At 40.6% G+C, this 7500-nt stretch overlaps 11 non-coding genes across 11 annotated transcripts; all 11 read left to right on the forward strand.

Annotated features, from left to right (window-relative positions):
* The first annotated feature begins 435 nt into the window (after positions 1-435).
* On the forward strand, positions 436-554 carry LOC113101439 (5S ribosomal RNA). Its single transcript, XR_003290101.1, has one exon. It is a non-coding gene; the product is annotated as a 5S ribosomal RNA (ribosomal RNA).
* A 363-nt stretch (positions 555-917) lies between these two features.
* Positions 918-1036, forward strand: LOC113101450 (5S ribosomal RNA). The gene has a single exon (XR_003290112.1). It is a non-coding gene; the product is annotated as a 5S ribosomal RNA (ribosomal RNA).
* A 493-nt stretch (positions 1037-1529) lies between these two features.
* LOC113101461 (5S ribosomal RNA) lies at positions 1530-1647 on the forward strand. The gene has a single exon (XR_003290122.1). It is a non-coding gene; the product is annotated as a 5S ribosomal RNA (ribosomal RNA).
* A 625-nt stretch (positions 1648-2272) lies between these two features.
* On the forward strand, positions 2273-2391 carry LOC113101463 (5S ribosomal RNA). Its single transcript, XR_003290124.1, has one exon. It is a non-coding gene; the product is annotated as a 5S ribosomal RNA (ribosomal RNA).
* Positions 2392-2893: 502 nt separating this feature from the next.
* Positions 2894-3012, forward strand: LOC113101475 (5S ribosomal RNA). The gene has a single exon (XR_003290135.1). It is a non-coding gene; the product is annotated as a 5S ribosomal RNA (ribosomal RNA).
* A 630-nt stretch (positions 3013-3642) lies between these two features.
* LOC113101428 (5S ribosomal RNA) lies at positions 3643-3761 on the forward strand. Its single transcript, XR_003290091.1, has one exon. It is a non-coding gene; the product is annotated as a 5S ribosomal RNA (ribosomal RNA).
* A 501-nt stretch (positions 3762-4262) lies between these two features.
* On the forward strand, positions 4263-4380 carry LOC113101452 (5S ribosomal RNA). The gene has a single exon (XR_003290114.1). It is a non-coding gene; the product is annotated as a 5S ribosomal RNA (ribosomal RNA).
* Positions 4381-5175: 795 nt separating this feature from the next.
* LOC113101442 (5S ribosomal RNA) lies at positions 5176-5294 on the forward strand. The gene has a single exon (XR_003290104.1). It is a non-coding gene; the product is annotated as a 5S ribosomal RNA (ribosomal RNA).
* A 502-nt stretch (positions 5295-5796) lies between these two features.
* Positions 5797-5915, forward strand: LOC113101446 (5S ribosomal RNA). The gene has a single exon (XR_003290108.1). It is a non-coding gene; the product is annotated as a 5S ribosomal RNA (ribosomal RNA).
* Positions 5916-6417: 502 nt separating this feature from the next.
* On the forward strand, positions 6418-6535 carry LOC113101451 (5S ribosomal RNA). Its single transcript, XR_003290113.1, has one exon. It is a non-coding gene; the product is annotated as a 5S ribosomal RNA (ribosomal RNA).
* A 357-nt stretch (positions 6536-6892) lies between these two features.
* Positions 6893-7011, forward strand: LOC113101429 (5S ribosomal RNA). The gene has a single exon (XR_003290092.1). It is a non-coding gene; the product is annotated as a 5S ribosomal RNA (ribosomal RNA).
* The last annotated feature ends 489 nt before the right edge of the window (positions 7012-7500 follow it).

Consider the following 7500-nt stretch of genomic DNA (forward strand, 5'->3'; position numbering starts at 1 on the left):
CTGATCTCGGAAGCTAACAGGTTTGGGCCTGGTTAGTACTTGGATGGGAGACGCCTGGAATATCAGGTGCTGTAAGCTTTTTGGAAAATTTTCACTTAGTATATAATAATTTTGCCAAAAAATAGAGTCAATGCCCGATTTCTGAATATTAGCAGGTTTGGGCCTGGTTAGTACATTGATGGGAGACTGCCTGGGAATACCAGGTGCTTTAAACTTTTTGGAAAATTTCATAATTATATAATAATTTTGCCAAAAAAAAAAGAGTCAATGCCCAATCTCTGAATCTTAGCAGGCTTAGGTTTGGTTAGTACTTGGATGAGAGACCGGCTAGGAATACCAGGTGCTTTAAGCTTTTGGTTTTCTTTCCTACTTATATAATGTACTGGCGATTAGATTGGCTGATCTCTAAATAGCCTTCTCTTTGCGGCAGTCTTCGCTTACGGCCATACCAACCTGGCTATGCCCGATCTCGTCTGATCTCGGAAGCTAAGCAGGTTTGGGCCTGGTTAGTACTTGGATGGGAGACCGCCTGGGAATACCAGGTGCTGTAAGCTTTTTGGAAATTTTTCACTTAGTATATAATAATTTTGCCAAAAAATAGAGTCAATGCCCGATTTCTGAATATTAGCAGGTTTGGGCCTGGTTAGTACATGGATGGGAGACTGCCTGGGAATACCAGGTGCTTTAAACTTTTTGGAAAATTTCACAAATTATATAATAATTTTGCAAAAAAAAAAAAAAAGAGTCAATGCCCAATCTCTGAATCTTAGCAGGCTTAGGTCTGGTTAGTACTTGGATGAGAGACCGGCTAGGAATACCAGGTGCTTTAAGCTTTTGGGTTTTCTTTCCTACTTATATAATGTACTGGCGATTAGATTGGCTGATCTCTAAATAGCCTTCTCTTTGCGGCAGTCTTCGCTTACGGCCATACCAACCTGGCTATGCCCGATCTCGTCTGATCTCGGAAGCTAAGCAGGTTTGGGCCTGGTTAGTACTTGGATGGGAGACCGCCTGGGAATACCAGGTGCTGTAAGCTTTTTGGAAATTTTTCACTTAGTATATAATAATTTTGCCAAAAAATAGAGTCAATGCCGGTCTCTGAATATTAGCAGGTTTGGGTCTGGTTAGTACATGGATGGGAGACTGCCTGGGAATACCAGGTGCTTTAAACTTTTTGGAAAATTTTCACTTAGTATATAATAATTTTGCCAAAAAATAGAGTCAATGCCCGATTTCTGAATATTAGCAGGTTTGGGCCTGGTTAGTACATGGATGGGAGACTGCCTGGAATACCAGGTGCTTTAAACTTTTTGGAAAATTTCACAAATTATATAATAATTTTGCAAAAAAAAAAAGAGTCAATGCCCAATCTCTGAATCTTAGCAGGCTTAGGTCTGGTTAGTACTTGGATGAGAGACCGGCTAGGAATACCAGGTGCTTTAAGCTTTTGGGTTTTCTTTCCTACTTATATAATGTACTGGCGATTAGATTGGCTGATCTCTAAATAGCCTCTCTTTGCGGCAGTCTTCGCTTACGGCCATACCAACCTGGCTATGCCGATCTCGTCTGATCTCGGAAGCTAAGCAGGTTTGGGCCTGGTTAGTACTTGGATGGGAGACCGCCTGGGAATACCAGGTGCTGTAAGCTTTTTGGAAAATTTTCACTTAGTATATAATAATTTTGCCAAAAAATAGAGTCAATGCCGGTCTCTGAATATTAGCAGGTTTGGGTCTGGTTAGTACATGGATGGGAGACTGCCTGGGAATACCAGGTGCTTTAAACTTTTTGGAAATTTTCACTTAGTATATAATAATTTTGCCAAAAAATAGAGTCAATGCCCGATTTCTGAATATTAGCAGGTTTGGGCCTGGTTAGTACATGGATGGGAGACTGCCTGGGAATACCAGGTGCTTTAAACTTTTTGGAAAATCACAAATTATATAATAATTTTGCAAAAAAATAGAGTCAATGCCCGATTTCTGAATATTAGCAGGTTTGGGCCTGGTTAGTACATGGATGGAGACTGCCTGGGAATACCAGGTGCTTTAAACTTTTGGAAAATTTCACAAATTATATAATAATTTTGCAAAAAAAAAAGAGTCAATGCCCAATCTCTGAATCTTAGCAGGCTTAGGTCTGGTTAGTACTTGGATGAGAGACCGGCTAGGAATACCAGGTGCTTTAAGCTTTTGGGTTTTCTTTCCTACTTATATAATGTACTGGCGATTAGATTGGCTGATCTCTAAATAGCCCTCTCTTTGCGGCAGTCTTCGCTTACGGCCATACCAACCTGGCTATGCCCGATCTCGTCTGATCTCGGAAGCTAAGCAGGTTTGGGCCTGGTTAGTACTTGGATGGGAGACCGCCTGGGAATACCAGGTGCTGTAAGCTTTTTGGAAATTTTTCACTTAGTATATAATAATTTTGCCAAAAAATAGAGTCAATGCCGGTCTCTGAATATTAGCAGGTTTGGGTCTGGTTAGTACATGGATGGGAGACTGCCTGGGAATACCAGGTGCTTTAAACTTTTTGGAAAATTTTCACTTAGTATATAATAATTTTGCCAAAAAATAGAGTCAATGCCCGATTTCTGAATATTAGCAGGTTTGGGCCTGGTTAGTACATGGATGGGAGACTGCCTGGGAATACCAGGTGCTTTAAACTTTTTGGAAAATTTCACAAATTATATAATAATTTTGCAAAAAAAAAAAAAAAAAAGAGTCAATGCCCAATCTCTGAATCTTAGCAGGCTTAGGTCTGGTTAGTACTTGGATGAGAGACCGGCTAGGAATACCAGGTGCTTTAAGCTTTTGGGTTTTCTTTCCTACTTATATAATGTACTGGCGATTAGATTGGCTGATCTCTAAATAGCCTTCTCTTTGCGGCAGTCTTCGCTTACGGCCATACCAACCTGGCTATGCCCGATCTCGTCTGATCTCGGAAGCTAAGCAGGTTTGGGCCTGGTTAGTACTTGGATGGGAGACCGCCTGGGAATACCAGGTGCTGTAAGCTTTTTGGAAATTTTTCACTTAGTATATAATAATTTTGCCAAAAAATAGAGTCAATGCCGGTCTCTGAATATTAGCAGGTTTGGGTCTGGTTAGTACATGGATGGGAGACTGCCTGGGAATACCAGGTGCTTTAAACTTTTTGGAAAATTTTCACTTAGTATATAATAATTTTGCCAAAAAATAGAGTCAATGCCCGATTTCTGAATATTAGCAGGTTTGGGCCTGGTTAGTACATGGATGGGAGACTGCCTGGGAATACCAGGTGCTTTAAACTTTTTGGAAAATTTCACAAATTATATAATAATTTTGCAAAAAAATAGAGTCAATGCCCGATTTCTGAATATTAGCAGGTTTGGGCCTGGTTAGTACATGGATGGGAGACTGCCTGGGAATACCAGGTGCTTTAAACTTTTTGGAAAATTTCACAAATTATATAATAATTTTGCCAAAAAAAAAGAGTCAATGCCCAATCTCTGAATCTTAGCAGGCTTAGGTCTGGTTAGTACTTGGATGAGAGACCGGCTAGGAATACCAGGTGCTTTAAGCTTTTGGGTTTTCTTTCCTACTTATATAATGTACTGGCGATTAGATTGGCTGATCTCTAAATAGCCCTCTCTTTGTGGCAGTCTTCGCTTACGGCCATACCAACCTGGCTATGCCCGATCTCGTCTGATCTCGGAAGCTAAGCAGGTTTGGGCCTGGTTAGTACTTGGATGGGAGACCGCCTGGGAATACCAGGTGCTGTAAGCTTTTTGGAAATTTTCACTTAGTATATAATAATTTTGCCAAAAAATAGAGTCAATGCCGGTCTCTGAATATTAGCAGGTTTGGGTCTGGTTAGTACATGGATGGGAGACTGCCTGGGAATACCAGGTGCTTTAAACTTTTTGGAAAATTTTCACTTAGTATATAATAATTTTGCCAAAAAATAGAGTCAATGCCCGATTTCTGAATATTAGCAGGTTTGGGCCTGGTTAGTACATGGATGGGAGACTGCCTGGGAATACCAGGTGCTTTAAACTTTTTGGAAAATTTCACAAATTATATAATAATTTTGCAAAAAAAAAAAAAAAAAAGAGTCAATGCCCAATCTCTGAATCTTAGCAGGCTTAGGTCTGGTTAGTACTTGGATGAGAGACCGGCTAGGAATACCAGGTGCTTTAAGCTTTTGGGTTTTCTTTCCTACTTATATAATGTACTGGCGATTAGATTGGCTGATCTCTAAATAGCCTTCTCTTTGCGGCAGTCTTCGCTTACGGCCATACCAACCTGGCTAACCCGATCTCGTCTGATCTCGGAAGCTAAGCAGGTTTGGGCCTGGTTAGTACTTGGATGGGAGACCGCCTGGGAATACCAGGTGCTGTAAGCTTTTTGGAAATTTTCACTTAGTATATAATAATTTTGCCAAAAAATAGAGTCAATGCCGGTCTCTGAATATTAGCAGGTTTGGGTCTGGTTAGTACATGGATAAAGGGAGGGAGACTGCCTGGGAATTACCAGGTGCTTTAAAACTTTTGGAAAATTTCACAAATTATATAATAATTTTGCCAAAAAAAAAAAAGAGTCAAGCCCCAATCCTCTGAATCTTAAGCAGGCTTAGGATCTGGTTAGTACTTTGGATGAGAGACCTTCCTAGGAACACCACCAGGTGCTGTAAGCTTTTTGGAAATTTTTCACTTACTCATATAATCATTTTTGCCAAAAAAATAGAGTCAATGCGCGGTCCTGAATATTAGCAGGTTTGGGTTCTGGTTAGTACATGGATGGGAGACTGCCTGGGAATACCAGTGCTTTAAACTTTTTGGAAAATTTTCACTTAGTAATATAATAATTTGGCAAAAAAATAGAGTCAATGCCCGATTTCTGAATATTAGCAGGTTTGGGCCTGGTTAGTACATGGATGGGAGACTGCCTGGGAATACCAGGTTGCTTTAAACTTTTTGGAAAATTTCACAAATTATATAATAATTTTGCCAAAAAAAAAAAAAGAGTCGATGCCCAATCTCTGAATCTTAGCAGGCCTTAGGTCTGGTTAGTACTTGGATGAGAGACCGGCTAGGAATACCAGGTGCTTTAAGCTTTTGGGTTTTCTTTCCTACTTATATAATGTACTGGCGATTAGATTGGCTGATCTCTAAATAGCCTTCTCTTTGTGGCAGTCTTCGCTTACGGCCACACCAACCTGGCTATGCCCGATCTCGTCTGATCTCGGAAGCTAAGCAGGTTTGGGCCTGGTTAGTACTTGGATGGGAGACCGCCTGGGAATACCAGGTGCTGTAAGCTTTTTGGAAATTTTTCACTTAGTATATAATAATTTTGCCAAAAAATAGAGTCAATGCCGGTCTCTGAATATTAGCAGGTTTGGGTCTGGTTAGTACATGGATGGGAGACTGCCTGGGAATACCAGGTGCTTTAAACTTTTTGGAAAATTTTCACTTAGTATATAATAATTTTGCCAAAAAATAGAGTCAATGCCCGATTTCTGAATATTAGCAGGTTTGGGCCTGGTTAGTACATGGATGGGAGACTGCCTGGGAATACCAGGTGCTTTAAACTTTTTGGAAAATTTCACAAATTATATAATAATTTTGCAAAAAAAAAAAAAAAAAAGAGTCGATGCCCAATCTCTGAATCTTAGCAGGCTTAGGTCTGGTTAGTACTTGGATGAGAGACCGGCTAGGAATACAGGTGCTTTAAGCTTTTGGGTTTTCTTTCCTACTTATATAATGTACTGGCGATTAGATTTGGCTGATCTCTAAATAGCCCTCTCTTTGCTGCAGTCTTCGCTTACGGCCATACCATCCTGGCTATCCCCGATCTCGTCTGATCTCGGAAGCTAAGCAGGTTTGGGCCTGGTTAGTACTTGGATGGGAGACCGCCTGGGAATACCAGGTGCTGTAAGCTTTTTGGAAATTTTCTAGTTAGTATATAATAAATTTTGCCAAAAAATAGAGTCAATGCCGGTCTCCTGAATATTAGCAGGTTTGGGTCTGGTTAGTACATGGATGGGAGACTGCCTGGGAATACCAGTGCTTTAAACTTTTGGAAAATTTCACTAGTAATATAATAATTTTGCAAAAAAATAGAGTCAATGCCCGATTTCTGAATATTAGCAGGTTGGGCCTGGTTAGTACATGGATGGGAGACTGCCTGGGAATACCAGGTGCTTTAAACTTTTTGGAAAATTTCACAAATTATATAATAATTTTGCCAAAAAAAAAAAAAAAAAAAGAGTCAATGCCCAATCTCTGAATCTTAGCAGGCTTAGGTCTGGTTAGTACTTGGATGAGAGACCGGCTAGGAATACCAGGTGCTTTAAGCTTTTGGGTTTTCTTTCCTACTTATATAATGTACTGGCGATTAGATTGGCTGATCTCTAAATAGCCTTCTCTTTGCGGCAGTCTTCGCTTACGGCCATACCACCTGGCTATACCCGATCTCGTCTGATCTCGGAAGCTAAGCAGGTTTGGGCCTGGTTAGTACTTGGATGGGAGACCGCCTGGGAATACCAGGTGCTGTAAGCTTTTTGGAAAATTTTCACTTAGTATATAATAATTTTGCCAAAAAATAGAGTCAATGCCGATTTCTGAATATTAGCAGGTTTGGGCCTGGTTAGTACATGGATGGGAGACTGCCTGGGAATACCAGGTGCTTTAAACTTTTTTGGAAAATTTCATAAATTATATAATAATTTTGCCAAAAAAAAGAGTCAATGCCCAATCTCTGAATCTTAGCAGGCTTAGGTTTGGTTAGTACTTGGATGAGAGACCGGCTAGGAATACCAGGTGCTTTAAGCTTTTGGGTTTTCTTTCCTACTTATATAATGTACTGGCGATTAGATTGGCTGATCTCTAAATAGCCTTCTCTTTGCGGCAGTCTTCGCTTACGGCCATACCAACCTGGCTATGCCCGATCTCGTCTGATCTCGGAAGCTAAGCAGGTTTGGGCCTGGTTAGTACTTGGATGGGAGACCGCCTGGGAATACCAGGTGCTGTAAGCTTTTTGGAAATTTTCAGTTAGTATATAATAATTTTGCCAAAAAATAGAGTCAATGCCCGATTTCTGAATATTAGCAGGTTTGGGCCTGGTTAGTACATGGATGGGAGACTGCCTGGGAATACCAGGTGCTTTAAACTTTTTGGAAAATTTCACAAATTAATATCAATAGTTTCTGCCCAAAAAAAAAAAAAAAAAAAAAAAGAGTCGATGCCCAATCTCTGAATCTTAGCAGGCTTAGTCTGGTTAGACTTGGATGAGAGACCGGCTAGGAATGCCAGGTGCTTTAAGCTTTTGGGTTTTCTTTCCTACTTATATAATGTACTGGCGATTAGATTGGCTGATCTCTAAATAGCTCTCCTCTTTGCCGCAGTCTTCACTTACGGCCATACAATCCTGGCTATACCCGATCTCGTCTGATCTTGGAAGCTAAGCCGGTTTGGGCCTGGTTAGTACTTGGATGGCGAGACCGCCCTGGGAACTATCCAGGTGC

Source organism: Carassius auratus, unplaced genomic scaffold (genome assembly GCF_003368295.1).
Source record: "Carassius auratus strain Wakin unplaced genomic scaffold, ASM336829v1 scaf_tig00217603, whole genome shotgun sequence".
NCBI classification, from domain to species: Eukaryota; Metazoa; Chordata; class Actinopteri; order Cypriniformes; family Cyprinidae; genus Carassius; species Carassius auratus.